The sequence below is a fragment of the Harmonia axyridis genome, chromosome 4 (assembly GCF_914767665.1).
Source record: "Harmonia axyridis chromosome 4, icHarAxyr1.1, whole genome shotgun sequence".
In the NCBI taxonomy this organism is placed as follows: domain Eukaryota; kingdom Metazoa; phylum Arthropoda; class Insecta; order Coleoptera; family Coccinellidae; genus Harmonia; species Harmonia axyridis.
The window spans coordinates 5733226-5757318 of record NC_059504.1 but is presented as its reverse complement, the minus strand read 5'-3'; the positions used below and the strand labels follow the sequence as shown (position 1 = coordinate 5757318).

The window sequence follows — 24093 nt, the reverse complement described above, 5'->3', positions numbered from 1 at the left end:
CAGATCATTTTCAAAATATCCTGATAAAGTTTCTGATGAATGTTTTTTTTTTATTCATTTTCAGTATTCATTGATTTTCTCTTCGAGCTAGAAGAATCCATGATGTATAACAACTTATTGGTAGGTATGAAATTTGGTACGATTGCTATACCGTTCTTTCAATTTCATTTAATTGAATGTTGGAAAGTTTTTCGAGAAATGATAGGTAATTTCTAACTACTATAAAAGGAAGAGACAAAGAAACAGTGTATCAATTCTTCAGAAATTCCCAATGATTCGAAGGTAGAGCAAATTGTTTCTATTGAATCATTATGGAATTCAAAACCTTTCACATTTTATCAATAACAACAATCTGCGATTCCGTTCAATCGATGAGTCTCAACAAGGACGAATGATAAAGAACGTGAGGAATCTTCAGATCATTTCAATTTATATTTTCATATTCGTGTGTTTAGATCCTATAATTACCCAAAAAGTAAGTATGCGTTCTTGACAAGGACGTCATGAATTGAACAATCAAATAACACGTAACTCGATTATTATGTCTCACCTTATGAGAAATAGTTATTTTTATCCTAAGAGGGAATGATAACTTTATTAAATACGTGTAGAAAACTTTCAACAAGTATTTATCATTAATTTTTCTTCAAGCGTGCGCTTAGAACCCTTTTCCCGCACTCATTTTGAGTCTAAATGAGTTACTTTCCACTCGCAAATTCAATTTCAACTATTTTTAATGAATTTTGGAAGATTTTGTTTGGCAATAATAAAACTTATAAGATGTGAAACGAAAAATCGATCTGTTATGTATCATCTTTATTTATGCGTTCATATATGTTGTTTTGTATTTTCACAAGGGACAGAATTTGTGTTTCCTGTGTATTCAGTATTTGGTAGCTAATGATAAGATTGATATTTGCGAGGTCATGTACATTAATGAAATGATTGACCTGATTTGAATAGCGGATCTTCAATAGAAAAAACCAGTTCAATTCTGAAACCTTGAACATTAATTCGGCTCCTACTAATATTTTTGAAATTTTCAAGTTCGTTATTATTCGATTTCATTTGGGAAATATCTATTATTTAGGCTGAATTTCTTATTGATTACCTTCGATATTTGCCAATCATTCATAATTTTGGTTGACCTCGGCACTTACCTGAAACAAAAAGAAATAGATTTAAAAATTTATGCAAATTATTAATAATTTCAATCTGATGAATTATTGAATGTTTTAGGAAAAGAATTATATCATTAAATAAATGTAATGCTGGACGTCAAATACAATATCAAGAACATGCCAACACGGAAAAAAATGGTTATTCTTTTACACTGAAATTTTCAAAAAAAAAATTTATCATTTTCTCGAAACTGTCCTCTCCTTGCGGCAAGATACGAACTTGAAACTTCTATATGTTTCAGATCAGAGCTCGATCTATAAAAAACGTTTTTATTTGGGGTGGATGTGATCAATATTTTTTAAGATATATAAAGATAATTGTAGAGATGAAAATTTTACTGATTTTTTTAAAAATCATGAGTTCTAATGAAGAAGTGATTGCAGAAGTTGAAGCCTACTTCGAAAGTAAAGACGAATCTTTCTACAGAGAAGATATTGAGAAGTTACAGGAGTAGTTCGTGTTTCACTCTTGAAGTTGACTATGTTGACGAATGAAGTAAAATTTTTAATTTTTTTTTTTTTAGTTGGGCCCGTAACTTATTGCGTAAAGGATAATGATTGAGGATCAACGAACTTCCAAAACCAAGAATATAAAAGAGATAAAACAGTAGCACGAAATAAGGAACAGTTCCATACTTTCTTCATTAAGGAAGAAAGCAAAAGATGCATTTATGAATGAAACCATCCTGCGAAGATTTTTTGCCGGCGTTTATGTCATCGGATGTTGTACCCAGCTCATCTAGAATTATCATTACATGTACCTCTACTCTCCGTTATTCGAACGAAAAAAAACCTATGTTGGTCAACTCATTATCCTGCAATTTGAGGCAATTTGGAAAATCGGTATCCGATTCACAACTCAAGCGTGACGTTCGTGCTCGCTTCATTGTTCAATTTTTTTTTTCATTATTCAACTGAGAGGTTGGTAATTCACACGCGTTTCTTGACATCGGTCATCTGAATGTGAAACATATTTTTTTTTATTACATAACATTACTCGCGATGTACTGTTGTTTATTAGATGCATCAAGAGGATACTGCTATTCGTTGATGCATTGTTGATGATTCAGTTTCTCATAGTTGTTTATAATTTTTGCAACACGCTAGTTTTGGATCTTGCGGAACGCACAATTGGAAGAATTGTAATTAAATTGTTAACTAACTGATTATTAGTTCGGTGAAGAACTGAATGAAATTGTGAGGTAAGATTAAATTGGGTATAGGGAGTTAATAATTGAGGATGAGGATGCTGTATAATTTCTCCTCATTTCCAAATGTAAGATGATAGTTTTGATGGAATTAGCTTGGCAGGAAGGAACCTAGCTAGCCTTTGTTGTAATTAATCGAATACTACAAATTTTACACAATTGTGCTTCCTATCTCATAGAATATTTTCGATTAACTAGTGGCAAGTGGAAAACCTATGAAATATAACACTAGTTTGGGATTTAAACCTTGATTTTTGTGGTTATTATCTTCAAAAATAAACTTTTGGAATCGTTACCCGAAAAAAAAACTCCCCTTGGAATATTTACAGTTTTTGTTTTGTAACAGGCCAATTGAAAGTCCCTGGTCTACCATAGTAAAACACATTTATTTGGCAAAATTCGATTTTATTATTCAACATAGTGCCTTTGAGGCAGCGATTATAACGATCTTCAAACTTTTCGATACCATTTTTGTAGTACGATTAGTCTTTCACTTCAAAATAGGCCTGAGTTTCGGTGATTACTTCTTCATTGGCGCTAAATTCCTTTCCAGCGAGCATTCTTTTGAGGTCTGAGAACAGGAAAAAGTCGCTGGGGGCCAGATCTGGCGAATACGGTGGATGCAGAAGCAATTCGAAGCCAAATTCTTGCAATTGTGCCATTGTTTTTATTGATTCATGATATGGTGCTTTGTCTTGATGAAACAGCACCTTTTTTTCTTCAAATATTAGGGCCGTTTTTTAACGATTTCATCCTTTAAACGATCCAATAACGCTATATAATAATCACTGTTGATGATCTGGCCCTTTTGGAGGTAATCAATGAATATTTTACCTTGCGCATCCTAAAATACTGATGACATAACCTTGCCAGCTGACTGTTGTGTTTTCCTCGTTTTGGATTCGGTACATCGTGTGCAGTCCACTCAGCTGACTGTCGATTGGACTCCGGAGTGAAATGATGGAGCCATGTTTCATAAATTGGTTATTTTTGGAGATTTATATATAAAATTAATAGATCTTAATATTTATGAATTATTAATTACCACCAATCTCTAATGAAGGCTCCTTTATTTATGCAATAACTGGGATACCTACTTTACAGATTTCTTCTTATTATTGCCTGATAATTGAAAATTTGAGCGCAATTAATTTATACAATTGTTGAAGAGATATAATGACTGAATTTAATGTACTATTAACAAGTGACCCCCGTTTGTTTCTCGAAATTGCTCACAATTGAAGATAAACATCCCAACGTGTTCGTGAACTTTCTAAAACCCCTGGATTACATTAACTACAAAGAAATAAGTGATAAAGATGATGAGGATCCTTGGAGAAAACTGCGATTTATGAGATTGACTACTTTCAATTTAGCGATGTAAACACATGATTGAGGACAAATACACACGAAGATGTTGCATCTAAAACAAATTAGGATAATGGAATAATTATAAATTAATATTCAGAAAAAAGGAGGAAACATGAGGACTTGAACTCAGGAGCTTTTGAGAACTCGTCTTTCATGCGCCTCCCATAGACGTTCAAAAATTCATTGTTGAAATAAAGTATTTATATCAACTTACTTCTATAACTATGAGAGAAACAAGAGAGCCATACAATTTGCATTAATACCTTGTAATGTACAGTTTCAATGCTCACTTCACTGACAGAGATGCTGCATACTTTCTGAGATGAATGTGATGGAAATATTATGAAATGTCAATGTTGACTTCTACGTGATCGGTATTTGATTCTATCATTAATAGTGAGTAGTATACATTCATAGTGTTAGTGTAATTATATTGAAAATATTTAGGATGCCCTTTTCACATTCTTCTAAGTGGTGATTGAATAAATGATACTTGGTGTCAGTCTCAAAGGTTGTGAAATAAATCAAATAGCGATTTTATTTTAGGTGTGCATTAAACGTGAAAGTGCGAATTGTTGAAATTCTTCTTTCAGTCTTCAGTAGATTCGAAGCACCACTGCAATTTCAACTATTGTATAATACAGTTTTTGGGTTATTATTCCAAAGTAACTTTCTTCATTTAGAATCTCACACAGGTATAAACATGATAGAAATGTGATATTCAGAAAAACAGGAGAAAAAGGTTTTTCCTGATGTTAAAATTAAGGATTTCTATCAGAAATTTTTTTTATCAAACTTTTTTTTATCACTCAAATTGATGTGGAGAAATAGAGAAATTTTGTACGACATTTGCAGTGAATTGTGTCATTTCCAATGCTCTTATAAACGGAATGAACCCTATATAAAAACAAATGCACAATAAATATTTTGAGTTCCAAATTTTTCAATCGATTTATTGCCTTTTATTGGAACCTAAAATGATGAACTATATAAATCCTCTATGATATAATTATTTTCCTCATAGCTTGTTATAAATTTATGAAACCGTGTGTTTTCACTTTCAAGGTGTAAAATTCCATTTCAATCAATTTAATCCAAAAATTATAGTTATATTATTGTTGGAATGCTTGGTTTGACCCACTTCTCACTTATATGTTCTTACAATAGAGCAGAACATGCTTTATCATGTGATTCTGATCTTTGATGATGAATGTTCCGCAAAATCTACCACAGAGTGTTTTCACCATTGACCATTTTTGCATCATTAAACAAATGTTTCTGAAATAATTGATTCCACCTAATTTTTATGCGCCTGGCACTTCACATTTTTGAAAATATTCAAAAGATTCATATTAACAACGTTTTGTCAACAATATTGTCTTCTTCAGATAGTGAAGGTTATTCTAGTAACGTTTTGTTTAATTTTGCCAGTAGTTGTCTGACTCTCAGAGTAATAAACATAGATAGAGGGAGCATATATCTTTTTCAGTAAGCAAATTTTGTCCCCAAAATGAACTATCAAATTTGACAAGAAGCGCGCGAAAATTCAATTCGCGAGTTTCTCCACAAAGAACGCACTTCTCATGTCCCATAGCGAATCAACGTTTCATATTAACTCAAATTTAATTGAAATAAACCCCTAAATATATCAGAAATTCAGAAAAAAACTTCAAGCGCGCCAAACGACGTGAAACAACCGATGACACTAGGAGAGCAAAAGTTGCCAAACTTTGGATTTCAGCAGATAGATACAGAAAAAAAAAAAATATTCTGCTCATTATAAATTCGACAATTAGGAAAAATATCGTATTCCAAATATCCAAATTTGCATATTTAATCGGGAATCACTCAAATAAATAATTTCATTCAATATAATATACATTCATAACGATATAGTAAAATTGTTGATTTGTAAATATATCCGACAACTTAATCTAACCATGTTGGGGACATGGAAAAATTGCGTATACTTCCTCTATCTATCATTATTACTCTATGGTCTGGCTGGATCGATGTTATTGATAAAATGTCATAATATGAGAATCATAGAAAATTCAAGCAGAATATTAAAAAATGGGTCATTTTGGGTTCATAGAACAAATATTTTGCTACATAAAATTGAATTGATCTGGGATGATGAGCAAAAAACATCCAAATTAAAAAATGAACACACAATATAACGCACTGGAAGTGAAAAACAATATGATAGAGATTATCTCTCCCTACCTTTATATCTCTTAATAGAATAAAATTTCTTCATCTTCTCAATGCACTCATTACACCTGATCTGCGAAACACTTGTATATTAGACAAATTTTGTTGATACCTATAGTTCAGAAACGAAGATAGCCTAGACCATTACACAGGTAATTACTGTAACCAATGGTATGTACCGTTCACTTTCATGCGAATATTCACTTTTATTATAACTTAAGCACTGCAATTGTGCAGAAATCTGACGGTTTAACCTATTTTGCTCAGCGCCAATATGAAAATAATGGGACCAGTTTTAAGGAATGTGGTGTTAAATATTATGAAGAGTTTAGGGGAGATATTGGCAATATATCTGGGTATTATCCGCTGAAAACAACGGCTTCTCTAAAAGGAATGATACGTTTTGAAATGATCATAATGGCAACACTTCTTATTATAACTTGACATTCCTTATGTCATTTGTGTTCAGTAGGTTATGTTATTTAAACATGGAACGAGATTATTCAGTTGATTTACTCACAATTGTGTCGTATTGTAGACAAATTTGAAAGTGTTTTTTTTTTATTATGTCGAAAAAATTCTAAAATTTCGGTGTTTAAACCTAATAAAGCGTCGCGTCGCGTCAATGATGGAGCACCCTGTATATAATGCGTGTTTTTTTTCGAGGTATATAACTTTAAGTTGGCATTTTTGTTCAAGATGGCGACCGATTTAACAGCTGTCAAGTGATTTATTCTCAGTTTGGTTTGGCAGTTCATCATGAATAGACTCACGCCTAAACAATGCTTGCAAATAGTGCAATTTTATTTCGAAAATAATGGTTCTGTGCGGAATACGTATCGCGCACTACATCCATTTTATTTTGTTTACCAATGAAGCGCACTTCTGGTTGAATGGCTACGTCAACAAACAAAACTGCCGCATTTAGAGTGAAGCTAATCCTCAAGTATATGTCGAGACACCGTTACATCCAGAAAAACTGACTGTTTGGTGCGCTTTATGGGCTGGTGGAATCATTGGTCCGTACTTCTTCAAAAACGATGATGGCCAGAACGTTACAGTCAATGGTGATCGGTATAGAGCCATGATTACTAACTTTTTCATTCCTGAATTAAACAACCATGATGTCCAGGAGCTGTGGTTCCAACAAGACGGCGCAAAATGTCACACAGCTCGTGCCACAATCGATTTATTGACACGTTTGGTGACCGCCTAATTTCACGTTTTGGACCTGTGAATTGGCCTCCAAGATCTTGTGATTTAACACCGCTAGATTACTTTCTGTGGGGCTATGTGAAGTCATTGGTCTAAGCGGATAAGCCACAAACCCTTGACCATTTGGAAGACAACATTCGCCGTGTTATTGCCGATATACGGCCACAAATGCTGGAAAAAGTTATCGAAAATTGGACGTCCAGATTGGACTACATTCGAGCCAGCCGTGGCGGTCATATGCCAGAAATCATATTTAAAATGTAATGGCACTAGATTATCTTGCGGATAAATAAAATTTATGTCAATCGAATAATCCATCGTTGTTTTATTGCAATTTAAAGTTCTATAGCTTTAAAAAAAAATCCTTCAATAGTGATGATACCGCAAGGTGAAGATTCATCCTTGAAAAAGATGTGAATGGTCATCTTAGTCTCCAGTTTCAACCGACTAAATTCTAGAAAATATAAATAGCTCCCCAGTATGCTAACCTTGCTAACATCTTGAGTTCTAAGGATTCTTCGTCCATTCAAAGAATAATAGGAATGACTCATATCGATGATGCGAAAGGAATTTCTGAGAAAACAGTTGTAAATTCATTGAGGAAATAGCTAATTTCGGTAATTATGAATTTTTCAGAATTGATTTGATTTTTCTGCCCCAAAAATTTGTATCAAATGTCGTACGAATAGTTCTAATAATTTTCGTATTTTTCCAAAACGTAAACTGAAAAATTCTGGAGGAGAATCAAGTAGGCTTTTAAGACTTCATCTGTCAAAAATATAATTCCTTATGCTGAATTGTGATGGGATTGATTAGTTTTCAAAACTAAAGAATTTATTATTTTGAGACATGTGCAAGCACTAGTTAATAAGAAATCAAAATGCACCTATCGATGTTGGTACAAAAAAACTTTTTCCAGATAACGAGTAATCTATTGAAAATCCGTTATCAATTCAGAAAACTCAATAACTCAAAGATTTCGCAGAACTAGATAAACTAGCATAAGAACTAGATAAACTAAAAAAACTTCAAGAATGAAAATAAACATATCTGCTTGCAATTAAAATTGTAGTCTCCATTCAAGGTTACAAGGTAAATCACCAGATGCATTAATGCATCAGTTTTCTCATTAACTTCTGAAATAGGCAGGGCGTTACAGTTACAATTTTTCCAGACTCTTTATTGCAAAGTATGTTATGATACGGGCAGTTATTATCTAGTATTAAGTCGAATGACCTTGATGCTAAGATCGAACATTAAAAGAAAGACAATGTGATTTATATGTCTTCTACATTTTTACCTCATATTTTATACCCTCGTATTCACCATTGCCACAAGATTGGAATGTACAGTAGATACACTTTTTACCGCCCATATACATACAGGGTATTCTAAATTAAAGTACCAACCTTCAAACGATACGTGTCAAAATTTGATAGCAGTCCGACCATTAGTTTGTGAGATATTGCGTTGTGAGTGTAACTACTTTTGTTATTTGAAAAAAGATGGAAAAAAAGAATTTCGGGTGCTGATAAAATATTGCTTTTTGAAGGGAAAAAATACAGTTGAAGCAAAATCTTGGCTTGATGAAGAGTTTCCGGGGTCTGCAACAGGAAAATCAACCATCATTGATTGGTATGCTAAGTTTAAACGAGGTGAAATGAGCACCGAAGACGGCGAACGCAGTGGACGCCCAAAAAAGGTTGTCACCGACGAAAAAATCAAAAAAATTCACAAAATAATTTTGAATGACCTTAAAATAAAGTTGATCGAGATAGCAGACATTGTGAAGATATCATCTGAACGTGTACATCATATAATTCACGAATATTTGTACTTGAGAAAGCTGTGTGCAAAATGGGTGCCGCTCAAGCTCACAATCGATCGAAGCAACAACGTGTTAATGATTCAGAGCAGTGTTTGAAGATGTTTAAGTGCAATTAACCTAAATTTTTGCGTCGATATGTGACAATGGATGAAACATGGCCCCATCATTTCACTCCGGAGTCCAATCGACAGTCAGCTGAGTGGACTGCACACGATGAACCGAATTCAAAGCGAGGAAAAACACAACAGTCAGCTGGCAAGGTTATGGCATCAGTTTTCTGGGATGCGCAAGGTATAATATTCATTGGTTACCTCCAAAAGGGCCAGTCCATCAACAGCGATTATTATAAAGCTTTATTGTACATTCTTTAAAGCATGAAATCGTTAAAAAACGGCCCCATTTGAAGAAAAAATTGTTCATCAAGACAAAGCGCCATGTCACAAATCAATGAAAACAAAGGCAGAATTGTATGAATTGGGCTTCGAATTGCTTCTGCATCAACCGTATTCGCCAGATCTGGCCCACAGCGACTTTTTCCTGTTCTCAGACCTCAAAAGAATGCTCGCTGAAAAAAAATTTAGCGCCAATGAAGAAGTAATCGCCGAAACTGAGGCCTATTTTGAAGCGGAAGACAAATCGTTCTACAAAAATGGTATAGAGAGTTGGAAGATCGCTATAATCTCTGTATCGCCCTCGAAAGCAATTATGTTGAATAATAAAATCGAATTTTGCCAAAAAAATGTGTTTTACTATGCTAGACCGGGGACTTTTTAATTGTCCTGTAATTCATTCACCATACTCCAAGGATTATTATTCATTTTTGAATATTCAAGTTTCGATTTGATCATCATTATGATGCAATTAATTAAAGAAGAGACTCACCAAAATCACCACAAAAATAAACTTATGTAATTTTTCTGGGAATTTTCATTGAGCATGAGCACATTTGATATCAATCAGTAATAAGTAACTTGTGGCAGACCTGAAAGCTTTGCTTTATCAGATCTCATTTTATCGGGTGCGATATTCTATGAAATAGAGATTTTTATTTGAATATTGATTTGGCATGATTGAAATGATAACAAGTTCTGTAGAAAGTACTCTAATAACCTATTTCTCTCGCTACTTAAACTTAAAAACCTATACAACATCCTTTGATTGATGAAATACTCCACGAGAAGATAAAACAAAAGTGGAAATATTAATTTTAATCCTTTTAAATCCACGTTAGAATTGATTTTCCTTGGCCATTTTGTATTTATGACTAGGAAAATAAAGAGGTGGGCGTTTCAAGATAAACCGCTTTACTCATAATATGTAGGTTTCATATATCTAACAACTGCAAGGTCGTTTCTTTGTAATTGCTTCCATTTAATCTGGTTACTTTTGGGCAGGCTTGATTCACATAAAAATATAGAATAATAGGTATTAGATTAAGATGAAGTGATGAAACTGTTCTTTTCTAATGGCATGCGAGAAGGTTAACGGTTTTATCTTTACCTTAATCGGGATAATTTAAAGGCCTATAATTCCGAAAATTTGAAAATAACAATATTAAAATAACGGGTGTTTTTTTCGAGGTATATAGCTTTATGTTCGCATTACTGTTGAAGATGGCGACCGATTTAACAGCTGTCAAGTGATTTATTCTCAGTTTGGTTTGGCAATTCATCATGAATAGACTCACGCCTGAACAACGCTCGCAAATAGTGCAATTTTATTTTGAAATGAGATTGCCGTTGTTCATAAGCGAATTTTGTTTAGCGATGAAGCGCACTTCTGGTTGTCTGGCTACGTCAACAAACAAAACTGCCGGATTTGGAGTGAAGCTAATCCTCAAGTGTATGTCGAAACACCGTTACATTCAGAAAAACTGACTGTTTGGTGCGCTTTATGGGCTGGTGGAATCATTGGTCCGTACTTCTTCAAAAATGATGTTGGACAGAACGTTACGGTCAATGGTGATCGGTATAGAGCCATGATTACTAACTTTTTCATTCCTGAATTGAACAACCATGATGGTGAGGAGCTGTGGTTCCAACAAGACGGCGCAACATGTCACACAGCTCGTGCTACAATCGATTTATTGAAAGACACGTTTGGTGACCGCCTAATTTCACGTTCTGGACCTGTGAATTGGCCTCCAAGATCTTGTGATTTAACACCTACTTTCTGTGGGGCTATGTAAAGTCATTGTTCTATGCGGATAAGCCACAAACCCTTGACCATTTGGAAGACAACATTCGCCGTGTTATTGCCGATATAGGGCCACAAATGTTGGAAAGAGTCATCGAAAATTGGACGTCCAGACTGGACTACATCCGAGCCAGCCGTGGCGGTCATATGCCAGAAATCATATTTAAATGTAATGCCATAAGATTATCTTGCGGATGATAAATAAAATTCATGTCAATCGAATAATCCATCGTTGTTTTATTGCAATTTAAAGTTCTATAGCTCTAAAAAAAACACCATTTAGAATAATAAGTATTAGATTAAGATGAAGTGATGAAACTGTTCCTTCATAATGGCATACGAGAAGGTTAACGGTTTTATCTTCACCTTAATCGGGATTATTTAAAGACCTATAATTTTGAAAACTTGAAAATAACGATATTAAAATACAAATGTGTCGTGTATCTTTTTAACATAACATCATCACAATTTAGTTGTTGATACAGCCAGCTACCTACTAAACCTTTCCGGATGATAGTAATACATGATTATAATAATCCAGTAGGTATATGAACTGTATTTATTGTAATTTCAATATCGAAAGGATATTTCATGATCAAGCTCTGTACGTTGTCTATAATTATGTCTTAATAACGGATCAATTATTCGTATTTATACTGAATACGTAATTTTTCTCACGCGATAATGGAAATATTGTCAGGTATTTTCAATCAAAGCACGATTTATTTAATCAATTTGTCATTCTAGGTGACAGCATTCATGTATGTATATATACAGGGTGTTTCCTAAACATGCGGCAAAAATTCAGGGGGTTGTTCCTTGGACTATTTTAAGCATGTTCTGTCCTTGGATGATTTTTGAAAAACCTCTTTGTTTCGAAGATACAGGGCGAACAACATTTTTCATATTTTTAAAATTAATAATAGTTTAAATAAAAATGCGTACCGCACTGTGTTTACTAAGTAGGTACAATTTATTTTTAAATTTGTTTAACAACATTCCAATTACTAAACCCCTTAGATTATTTCCTATGGGGCCATCTAAAATCATTAGTTTATACCACTCCAGTAGAAAATGTGGAAGACTTGCGAAATCGGATCATTGCTGGGTGTAACTTAATAAGAAATGATCCTGGTGTTTTTGAAAGGGTTCGGCAGTCAATGAGGAGAAGATTGGATGCTTGTATGCTGGCTAGAGGTGGTCATTTTCAACAGTTTTTGTAGGTTGAGTTGAATTTTCATGTAATTTTTCATAATAAAATGTTATTATCTGAAATTTTGTTTCCCCTATATCTTCGAAACAAATAGGTTTTTCAAAAATCATCAAAAGACAAAATATTCTTAGAATAGTCCAAGGAACAACCTCCTGAATTTTTGCCGCATGTTCAGGAAACACCCTGTATATGTATGTATATATATATATATATATATATATATATATATATACAATGAATTATACAATGCTTCTTGGATATTCCAAACAGTTATGTTTCAAATTCCAGAACCAAATCTTATTTGAAATCTATGAGGAGAAAATTTTCGAAGTGAAATTTTCGGTAATGATTCACATTTAAAAAAAAAAAAGGATTTTTGCTATAAGTTGGAAACATAGAGTAATAAATATAGATTGAGGGAGTATACGCAATTTTTTCATGTCTCCAACATGGTTAGATTACGTTGTCGGATTGTGATATTTTCAAATCCACAATTTTACTATATCGTTATGATAGTATATTATACTGAATGAAATATATTTATTTGAGTGATTCCCGATTAAATATGCAAATTTGAATATTTGTAATCCGATATTTTTCCTAATTGTCGAATTTATTATGAGCAGAATATTTATTATTTTCTGTATCTACCAGCTGAAATCCAAGGTTTGGCAACTTTTGCTCTCCTAGTGTCATCGGTTGTTTCACGTCGTTTGGCGCTCTTGAAGTTTGTTTTCTGAAATTCTGGTATATTTAGGTATTTATTTCAATATATTTTGAGTTAATATGAAACGTTGATACACTATGGTACATAAGAAGTGCGTTCTTTGTGGAGAAACACGCGATTTGAATGAAATATCGTATCACTGATATGTTTTAATTTCCGCGCGCTTCTTGTCAAACTTGGACTATCATGTTGGGGAGAAAATTTGCTTACTGAAAATGACTTATGCTCCCTCTATCTATGTTTATTATTCTCAGGTTGGAACTGACGTCATAAAATGTTTTCCAGAATCGTTGGATTTTGTGTTTGATTTAGACAACTGTGGAATTTGTATGGCATTGCATACTTTCATAATATTCGAGTGAACATTTCAAATTTAGGTTATTACTGCAAATTCAAATTGAAACTTAATTCTTATGGATCCATTTACGTTCAAAGGAGAATTCCTCATTGTGCCAAATCTGAAGTTGTCTTCTGTCATCAAATTCTTTACGATGGTTTACCTTCTAAGTTTATCTCAAGCTCGATCTCAGGTAGCTATTTTTATGATATCAAACAATCTGTCTTGATTTAGCAACATTGCAAATGAAAGTGCTTTCATCAAAACGTTAAAGATCGTTTAAAAAACAGATTTAATGAATACGATTAAGCAGCTTTACGATTTTCTTGTAAAAATTCATCGAATCTTATCTTGGGCTTTTTCTTTTTCTCTTCAGAATCCAAATAAGCACTTTGAAAGATCTGAAGTCGAGAAGAGACATAAAAGATACTCAAGTCGATTCCTGAAATGTTTTGATGATATGATTATTCATTTGCCTACTTGAGTTTATTATTCGGATGGTGTTAGAATGAATTGAATGCCTTAATCATATTTTGTGTTTCATCAACCTTTTCTAGGAACTTCTTTGACATAGTAGTATTTTCTGTAAGTAGTGTTTGGAGGTTAGCTTCAAAGCTAGCTGTTATACTTCACTGAATTTATTTTGCTTGCATAGATCTTTACTTTCTCCATATAGTAATTATAAATCAAAAATACTTAAAGGCATAGATTTAGCAACATTTCCAAACTAGGAACTTTTTTTTGAATAGTATGTAGTATTTTCTGTAGGTAGTGATTGGAGATTAGCTACAAAGCTAGCTGATATAGGTACCTACTCTATGAAGTTATTTAGCATGCGTAGATCTCTACTTTCCCTATGTAGTAATTGTAATTATAAATCAAAAATATTTAAAGGTGTAGTTTTAGCAGCATTCCCAAGAAGAAACCATCATAATGGCCTACTCAATATTTCTCTGAATTAATCAAGTCCAAAGGAGTGTACTTCGATACGTCACCAAATCAACGCAGCCACCTTCGTAGGTGTATGCAAAGAACCTACCAAGGTATGCTCGATATGCAGCTCTATGCCTCGCGCATCAATCAATCCATAAGAAATTCGTCAGACAAAGAATTATTACCTGTTCAGCGCCTGCTCGGTGGTATCATGAAAGTTGTACGACAAGGAGCAACACCGACCGGACTAAAAAAAAAGAATGAATCATAATGCCCGTATAGAAAGTGCAAGTCGTTCTGTGTTTTGCATTCAAAGAACGTATTGTCTGGGGATTTCAGAAACGAATCTACGCTGGAGTTCTGTAGGGTATCAGAGACAATGGGCATGAAATGAAACGTTTTTTTTATAGTCCGTTTCATCATTTGTTTCTGGAGAATAATCTTCGTGGATTTAATTATTTAGGTTTTTGAGAAAGTTATTGCTTTCAGGAGGTCTTATAACTTTATGTTTGACTTTGACAAACGTTTTTTGAGGTTGTCTTGACTTGCACATAAAGGGTGTTTTTTTAGAGCTATAGAACTTTAAATTGCAATAAAACAACGATGGATTATTCGATTGAAATGAATTTTATTTATCCGCAAGATAATCTTGTGGCAATACATTTTAAATATGATTTCTGGCATATGACCGCCACGGCTGGCTCGGATGTAGTCCAATCTAGACGTCCAATTTTCGATGACTTTTTCCAACATTTGTGGCCGTATATCGGCAATAACACGGCGAATGTTGTCTTCCAAATTGTCAAGGGTTTGTGGCTTATCTGATAGATAATGACTTTACATAGCCCCACAGAAAGTAATCTAGCGGTGTTAAATCACAAGATCTTGGAGGCCAATTCACAGGTCCAAAACGTGAAATTAGGCGGTCACCAAACGTGTCTTTCAATAAATCGATTGTGGCACGAGCTGTGTGACATGCTGCGCCGTCTCGTTGGAATCACAGCTCCTGGACATCATGGACCATGGTTCAATTCAGGAATGAAAAAGTTAGTAATCATGGCTCTATACCAATCACCATTGACTGTAAAGTTCTGGCCATCATTGCTTTTGAAGAAGTACGGACCAATGATTTCACCAGCCCATAAAGCGCACCAAACAGTCAGTTTTTCTGTATGTAACGGTGTTTCGACATACACTTGAGGATTAGCTTCACTTCAAATACGGCAGTTCTGTTTGTTAACGTAGCCATTCAACCAGAAGTGCGCTTCATCGCTAAACGTAATAAAATGGACGTAGTGCGCGATATGTATTCCGCACAGAACCATTATTTTCGAAATAAAATTGCACTATTTGCAAGCGTTGTTCAGGCGTGAATCAATTCATGATGAATTGCCAAACCAAACTGAGAATAAATCACTTGACAGCTGTTAAATCGGTCGCCATCTTAAACAGTAATGCCAACTCAAAGTTATACACTGCGAAAAAAACACCCTATAACAATTCTGTGGTCTCCAATAGGCGCATAAAAGCACAAAACTCCCTACACCAAGTCTGCGCTTTTTTAAGATTTTTTCCATGCTTCATCCATACGTTCATGAAGTCATGAAAATCAAAAGCACAAAACATCACATAAGGTTGGAAGGTCACTCAAACATGATTCTACCAGCCAAGAAGATTGAGAAGAGTATGGTCAGCTGACTTACTAAAGAACTAGAAGATTCTCTCAATGGAGGGTGACACTATTTCTTAAACGTTAATAAAATAGCTCATAGAATGTATGTTCTGATTGCTGATGAAAATTAAAAAAAAATCTGAAAGAGTTCTACCCAGTAGACGTCAATATTTGCCATCAAGTGAACTACATACTTCCTCGAAGAACTACATTTCCCGTCTCAACAAAGACTTCCTATGATCATTTTCCAAGAACCATGTGGGGAATAACGGCCATCAGGTAAAAGTTATTATTTGAACGCAGCATTCTTGAGAAACAGGAAACAATCCAACGCCGCTATGATCATTGCTCATATGCTACGGACTTTCAGAAGGATCTGTCCTTGCTGGATGCTGCCGCCATTGTTCATTCATAAACTGGTTACCATTTGACACGTCATTCGGTTGTCGCAACTATTCTAAAATGGGTGTAGGTTAGAAATAACTGGCCGTTGAATTCTCTAGCTAGCAAAGTTCAAGTCATGAATAGATTAAGGGATCATTTAAGATCGTTAAGAACCGTTAACTTTATATCTTCATCAGTGACATAGAGTTATTGATTCGTGCTGCAATATTTAATAAACATATAGGATTTTATGTGCATAGTACAGCTAAGCATTGTCTTAGGTTGTTCTATAAGTTTTGCGGTTCGATAAGAAAAACAAAATTGTATGATTGACGTGATCTACATCTGTTGATATTTGATCAAATAAAGGATATTATTATTATTATTATTATGGTTTGAAACTTATTCACAATTATTCAGTATAGTCTCCCTGAACATCAGGACACGTGTTCCAACGATATTCCAAGTCATGAATTCCATCCCTGAAGTGAGAATCTGGAAGGGTTGCAAAAAAAAGTTCGACTTTCTACAGCTACATGAATTTTTTATAGTTTGGAAACAGATGGTAGTCGCTAGGGTCCAAATCTGGTGATTACTGTGGATGTTCTAACAATTCGAATTTTAAATTGATTGATTTCAGCCACTGTCAAAATGCTCTTATGACACTGTGTATTGTCCTGATGAAAAAGAATTTTTTTCTTCTGTAAACCGGGACTTTTTCCACGAATTTTTCTATGAGCTGGTCTTAAAGTTCACAATAATATTTAGAATTTATTGTGTTACCAGTTTTCAAGTATTTCGCAAACAAAATCCCTCTCGCTTCCCAAAAAACTGATGCCTTCTTGGCCGATTTTTGAACACGAACTCTTTTCGGAGCCGAAGATCAAAGCTCACACCACTCTTAAGCCTCTTGTTTTGATTTAGGATCATGGTGATAGACCTAAGTCTCATCCATTGTGATGAATCGACGCACAAAATCCACTTTATCCTTTCGAAAACGCTCTAAATGCTGCTGAGAAAGTCGCATTCGAATGTGTTTTTGTTCTACACATCTGTTTACATGTTAATATTGTTAATAACATATAAAATCCACGAACGATGAATCATTCCAAAAATGTGTAACATTATTTTCAAACTGATTATCAGGTTGTCATGCTTTTATTCATTTTTCACGCAGTAGCCTCAAAACCACCTGCTGTTTGTTTACCCGAATTCAGTTGAAATTTTCTGATCGAGAAATCTATGCTCTTGTTACTTCGCTGTCATTTTGATTCAACAGATAAATGCTGTGCTAAGTTGAAAAGGATTTTCAAGAAAATATGTAAGTACTATTGATTCTTTTCGAATTACTCATGTTATAATCTATCTCTATTATATTTTTGGTTATTTTAGCTCATTCTCTTCACTAGTCGAAGTTAATTGAAAACTGCATAGAATATGTTGAAAGGCTTTCATTCATTTTTCACGCAGTAGCCTCAAAACCACCAGCTGTTTGTTTACCCGAATTCAGTTGAAATTTTTTGATCGAGAAATCTATGCTCTTGATACTTCGCTGTCATTTTGATTCAACAGATAAATGCTGTGTTAAGTTGAAAAGGATTTTCAAGAAAAAATGTAAGTACTACTGATTTTTTCGAATTACTCATGTTATAATCTATCTATTATATTTTCGGTTATTTTGGCTCATTCTCTTTAATTAGTCGAAGTTAAATGAAAACTGCATAGAAATGTAGAATATTATGTTGAAAGGCTTTCATTCATTTTTCACGCAGTCGCCTCAAAACCACCAGATGGTTGTTAACCCGAATTTAGTTGGAATTTTCTGATCGAGAAATCTATGGTTTTGTTACTTCGCTGTCATTTTGATTCAACAGATAAATGCTGTGTTAAGTTGAAGAGGATTTTCAAGGAAATATGTAAGTACTATTGATTCTTTTCGAATTATTCATGTTATAATCTGTTTCTAATATATTTTCGGTAACTTTTGGCTCATTTTCTTTACTAATCGAAGTAAATTGAGAATTGCATAGAAATGTAGAATCGAATTCTGAATCCTACTGCATTATATTGTACTCTAATTCAATACAACAGTATCTGTACTTTCTGATTTTTGATAATTTGACTCCAGTTTGCTCATCATTCAAATTCAAAATTGAAATAGAATCGGTTCAAATGAAAATTTTGTATCAGAATTACATTGTTGTAAAATTGGATGTCTGTGCGCATCCTAAAAGAACATAAATCTCAATGTTAACCGCCTGGCTTCATTTGTTTCTAGATTTGGTTAGGTATATTTATTCGTCTCTAAAAGTATTAATATTTCTTGATAAAGAATTAATGTAATATTGAATGATTGAGTATCGAGGAGTTTTTATAATTATTTATTATTTTCAGAAATAATAGCTGATGGATATTTTATCGGATATCCGTATTATATTGGAATAAAAGTCTTGATCGAGGTTCTTATTTTTCAAAGGACTATAAGAAGATGAAAAGGGCAAGTTCGAAATGATAAAGTAAGAAAATCATACTGCAATCGATCACATTCTCTTGGATTTGGTTACTGCAATTTAAAAATGTACTCGCTTCCTTTGAAAAAAGAAGATGGGAAAGCATTTGACAAGGTTAGAAACTTTTTAGCTTTTCAGAACATATATTTTACTTTTATAGGTTAACTATTTCAATTTTTTATCCTTCTGCGATTTATTCTTTTTGCCTAAATACTGGTAATTTTTGAATTTCAAGCTGAGAAATGTATTAAATGACTCGGTTAGACTTATAAAGTATTCGAGGTTTAAATAAATTCTGTCCGGCCACCGTGGACACGCTATCTCTCGAATCTCTCGATCTCAGAACTGGTTCAGGATCCGAAATTCTGTGTAAGTTCGTTAATGTGCAAAAAAAATATGGCTGTTCGAAATTTTGTTTTCACCTTCAATTTCAAGATTGCAGATTCGATCGAGAAGTGAATTTGGATATAAATATAAAATGATTATTTCAGGACTCGTGCAAGATTTTTTAATATACAGGGTTTGAACTGTTTAGAGCGGCACAGGGATATCGAAAACCGTTAGAAATACAGGGTGGTTTGAATTACAAAAAAGTTGTGTTATTTAGGGATGAGTGTGTTGCAGTGAACAGATCTAAAATATCTCCAATGGTTCTCGAGATATCTCTAAAAAAAAATCACTTCATTATGAGAACAAATATTCCCATACGAAAAGAATTGACTATCGCGTTTCTGAAACAATAGAAAACAGAAAAAAATCTGACGACACCATTAAAATCTCTATATTGGATAATGGCTACAAAACGAATTTCGTGAAGTTATCTCCAAAAACAAATGAGTTATACAAAAAAAAAGAAAATCTCGATTTTCAGTTTTTTCGAGATATCTCGGGAACCATTGAAGATATTTTGGATCTGTTAACACCAAAACACTCATTCCTAAATAACGCAAATTTTTTGTAATGTGAGCCAGCCTGTATTTCTAACGGTTTTCGATATCTCTGTAGTGCCCCTCTAAATAGTTCTAACCCTGTATAGGTACTAACAATTTCAAGCTTCAAGCAAAATTTCTTGAAAAAATTGCTGATTAGCTTAATTCTTCCCAAACATGTTAAGAAATAATCACATTCGATCAATATGTTCAATTTCTTCGAAGCCTATACGGAGAGAAGTTGTTTTTCCCGATTCCTGCTCGGAATTTGAATGAACCAATGATGTGTGTTGATTATTTATCCATTCCTCATCGGATAAGAACGCGATTCGGTCTGTTGGAGAAACGTTTCACAAGGACGTATGAAAACACTGCGGTGCATTAAAAAAAAAATTGTTCCTTGCCTGCAGCTACTTCTAATCCAATTCAGTTTCACTTTTACTCAGTTCTGTTACATTATTAAACGGTTTATATTATTCTAGTTCTTTGGAATCTTGGAGTAACTGTTTCATTGGTTGACTACAGGGACGTACTCGCGACAAATCCTTCAATAAGAGGTCCTAAGTGACATAATAATCTCATTTAGATTTTATCATGTTCAAAGCTTGAATTAAGTAAATTGGAATACTTGAAATTGTAGATCCATACGATATTGAATGTCAACTATCTATATTTCCAGAGAAATTCGAGTCAACAGAAGGCGTATGTAGGAAAATTCTACATTCATTAGTAGGTAGCGAAGAATTTTAAATGAACTATATGATCTGGCGCTAAAATTGGAAGTTGTACAGTCAAGGACGTCTACTACTTTGCTCTATACCCTATTTTAAAGAGTGCTTTACATTTTAACATGTCGTGACTAGGAAGTTCAATCCCGCAAATGCTGGATCACGCAGACGCGCGATTCCTCTGAAATTCTGATAGGGGATATAACGATTTTTGGATGGAAATTCAATTTTTTCCCAAATTTCGAGTTCGAATTTCCTCAAAACTGTGAGGTCTACGCAAAATCAGTAAGCGGTGCCAGAATTGACGATACCTGATTAGACGAAATTCGATCTCACCTGAAAAATTTTTTGTCGAAAAATTTTCATAAAATTTTCCATAAAAATAAAAGTTCCTTCATGGAAATAGTGTATCATTTTATTGATTTATTCGAGTATGTAGATCACGAAAATGCTTGCAGTTGGGCGATCAGTGCATTATTTCAGAAATTATATAATCTGAAAATTTTGAGAAAAAAATTGATAATATTCCTGAGGCTGCAACATCTCCTGGACGCAAACTACGCCCTTGAAACCTCAGTATGTTTTAGATTTGAACATGATGATAATAATAATAATAATAAACTTTATTTAGCACTCGGCTATTGAAAACAATACCAATGTAATCCACTAACTTAATTAAATTCTTCATAAATATAACTCATTGAACATTTTTTGAATTCTCTATAATTATTACAATATTTGATATTTTCAGGTAGTTTATTGAAGATAACTAATCCCCTGCTAAATGTGGATTTATTCCTTAATGTAGTATTAACTGTTTCTATGTAAAAATCATCTCGACGTCGTGTATTATAATTATGTATCTCGTTAGCATGATGATTGAAAACATTTTTATTTGAGCGGTCTGTGACACATAATTCAGGATATATAACGATTTTAAGGGAGAAAATCAATTTTTTCCCAAATTTCGAGTTCAAATTTCCTCAAAACTATGAGGTCTACGCAAAATCGGTGAGCGGTGAGGCTTCTTCTATGGCTGTAAGAGCACGAGTACGAACAACACTTGGCCAATTATGAATAAAACTACTTTAATTTTTCATATTCAACACCCTGTATATCTCCAACGAACGATATTTGAGAAAAGAAATATTAGGAAAACCTTATTTATTTTTCAAGGTGAATTTTCCATTTCAAGTTGGCATCATAGTTTCGGGACACCCTGTATAATCCAAGGATATGAGACTTTTTTTTTCCAATTTTCTTCAGAGTACATTATTGTATGTAATTCGTATATACATATGATGATTTTCGAGCAATACCAGATATTATCTTTATTGGCTGATGATTCATGTTGTAATAAAATCAATTCTAGTTAGAATTTCCTATTTCATTGATATGAATCACGAGATTAAGGAGCTGTGATTCAAAAGTATGAAAATTTCATGAGTGTAACTTAAGTCTTTATGAATCGTAGGTAAGTTTAATATAATATTATGCTGAAGCTTTCATGATTGAATTCAATTTTCGGTATTACGGTCCTGCAACTCTTATTATTATCGCTATTTTCATTGCATAATAGGAAAAAATCCGATCATAACATCTGTCAATTTCGGATCTACTGTTAAAGTAAACTGGTGGGTTACTGGAAACATTTTTTTTGTATTATATAACACGCCTCTGATTGGAATGTAGATTTCTGCACTAGCATTTTAATGATACAACAAGAAATTCCTTCCAACTAATAGCTGAACATGATTGGTGCAATATATGCTTTAATTATAACTCATTTTGGAAATATCTATCCGTGGTCTTAATTATCTGAGAAAAATGAGGAAACAGAAGATTTCTTGGAGCTGAGAGAAATTGGTTCCTTTTGTAGCAACTTGTCAGACCGATAAAAAATAATCATATTAATTAAACATACCGTGGTAATGATTATACTGTAGATAACGGTAAGGATGAAGAGGTCTTATATTAATTTAGATATTACAACAAGGACGATATCTAGAAATTTCAATAAAGTATTTCACACAATTATTTTGATGTTTAAAACAATTTTTTTGCCAACACTGTGGCTCCTTCAGGTAACATTTCGCCAGAACAGAGCTTATAAACCAAATTATAAAGGTATTACAAAAATTTGAAAGTTGACCGAAAAACTTGAAAACTAAAAAGGACAAAACTTTTTACAAATATTTTTGATGTCATCAGACATCGACCAATGACGTATCAAATTTTTTTTTCTACTCTCTAGATTGGTAATGGGTGTATATTTGCACTTTCACCAATGAAAATATTTCTGTCTCCGGGAGTTGACCATGATAAGTCATATTTAATTATCATTAATTTTCATCTGTATAGAAATTCTATCACTTACATGCAAGCAAACTTTGGCCAAATGTTTATGCAAATATAACTACCAACTTTCAATGTGTATATAACTTTTTGTATAAATAAAACATCTCGATATTCAATTAACGCATATGACCAATTATTATATAATTCTAGGATAAATATGATTTCTTTCGCTTTCCAATTTTCTGTATTTTATATGAAGAATCCATGAATTCAATGATTTTACAGATGTGCCAGGAATGGTTTTATTTATTGATGATTCATTTTCTAATAAGATCGATTCTAGTTAGAATTGCCTTCAATTCCATTGATATGAATCACAAAATGGGATTGAGGAGCTGTGATTCACAAATATAGTGAGTTTAATATTAAAATATGTTTAATGCTGAAGATTTTTACTATTGTCCAAAAGAGTTAAAAAAATAAAATCAATGCGTTCACCAGTTGATTCCTTAGCTTTGTAAAACTCATAGTTAGCCTATTATTCTTTCATGTTTTTTGAAATACAATATATTTCTGCGACTCATTTATCTTACGTAACAGACTTCTTCAAAGTTATTTTGAATTTGAAATTCAACAAAGATGATATGAGAAAAATTCATAAAGTCCTATCAACAGAGAAGAGATTAATTCTCTGACGTACATTTCTTTAACTTGATGTGATTGCTTTGGATGTGATAACTTGTTTATGTAAGTTTTAATTGCACTGAGATTGTGAGAACTGATTGAAGATGATATTCAATTGAATTTTCCTCGTTAAGACGCAATATATTTAAGAGATCCTTGAGAAATAAATGCTTATGTGCTAGATCTACAATGCTAATAAATCATAAGTCACAATGTTGATGTTCACTGAGATCACGATTCGAAAATCGTAAAAAAATTCACTTAGTATCTATATGACTTAGATTTCTAAAATATATAAACATATTGATTGCATACAATTTATCGAAAAAAAATACTGCAATGTTTGAAGTTGAAGTTATTGTTGGCTTTTTTATAACCGATTATTGTGTTTTAATGGAAATCTATATGCCCACATAGTAACCACGTTGAATGACATTTTCAACAGGATATAGATAGACAAATTCT

The 24093-nt window shown here is 33.3% G+C and overlaps 1 protein-coding gene across 4 annotated transcripts in view; it reads right to left on the bottom strand.

The window, feature by feature from the left end:
* Positions 1–24093, bottom strand: part of LOC123678769 (protein piccolo-like) — a 65398-nt gene that overhangs the window by 25452 nt on the left and 15853 nt on the right. Inside the window, exon 3 of one of the 4 annotated variants that reach the window (XM_045615973.1) lies at positions 1112–1160. The exons of 2 other annotated variants lie outside the window; for them this stretch is intronic. The gene's annotated coding sequence lies outside the window, so the exon portion shown is untranslated. Of the gene's footprint in view, positions 1–1111; positions 1161–9899; positions 9921–24093 lie in introns of those variants that run through there. One more of the 4 variants, XM_045615974.1, reaches the window with a different exon arrangement.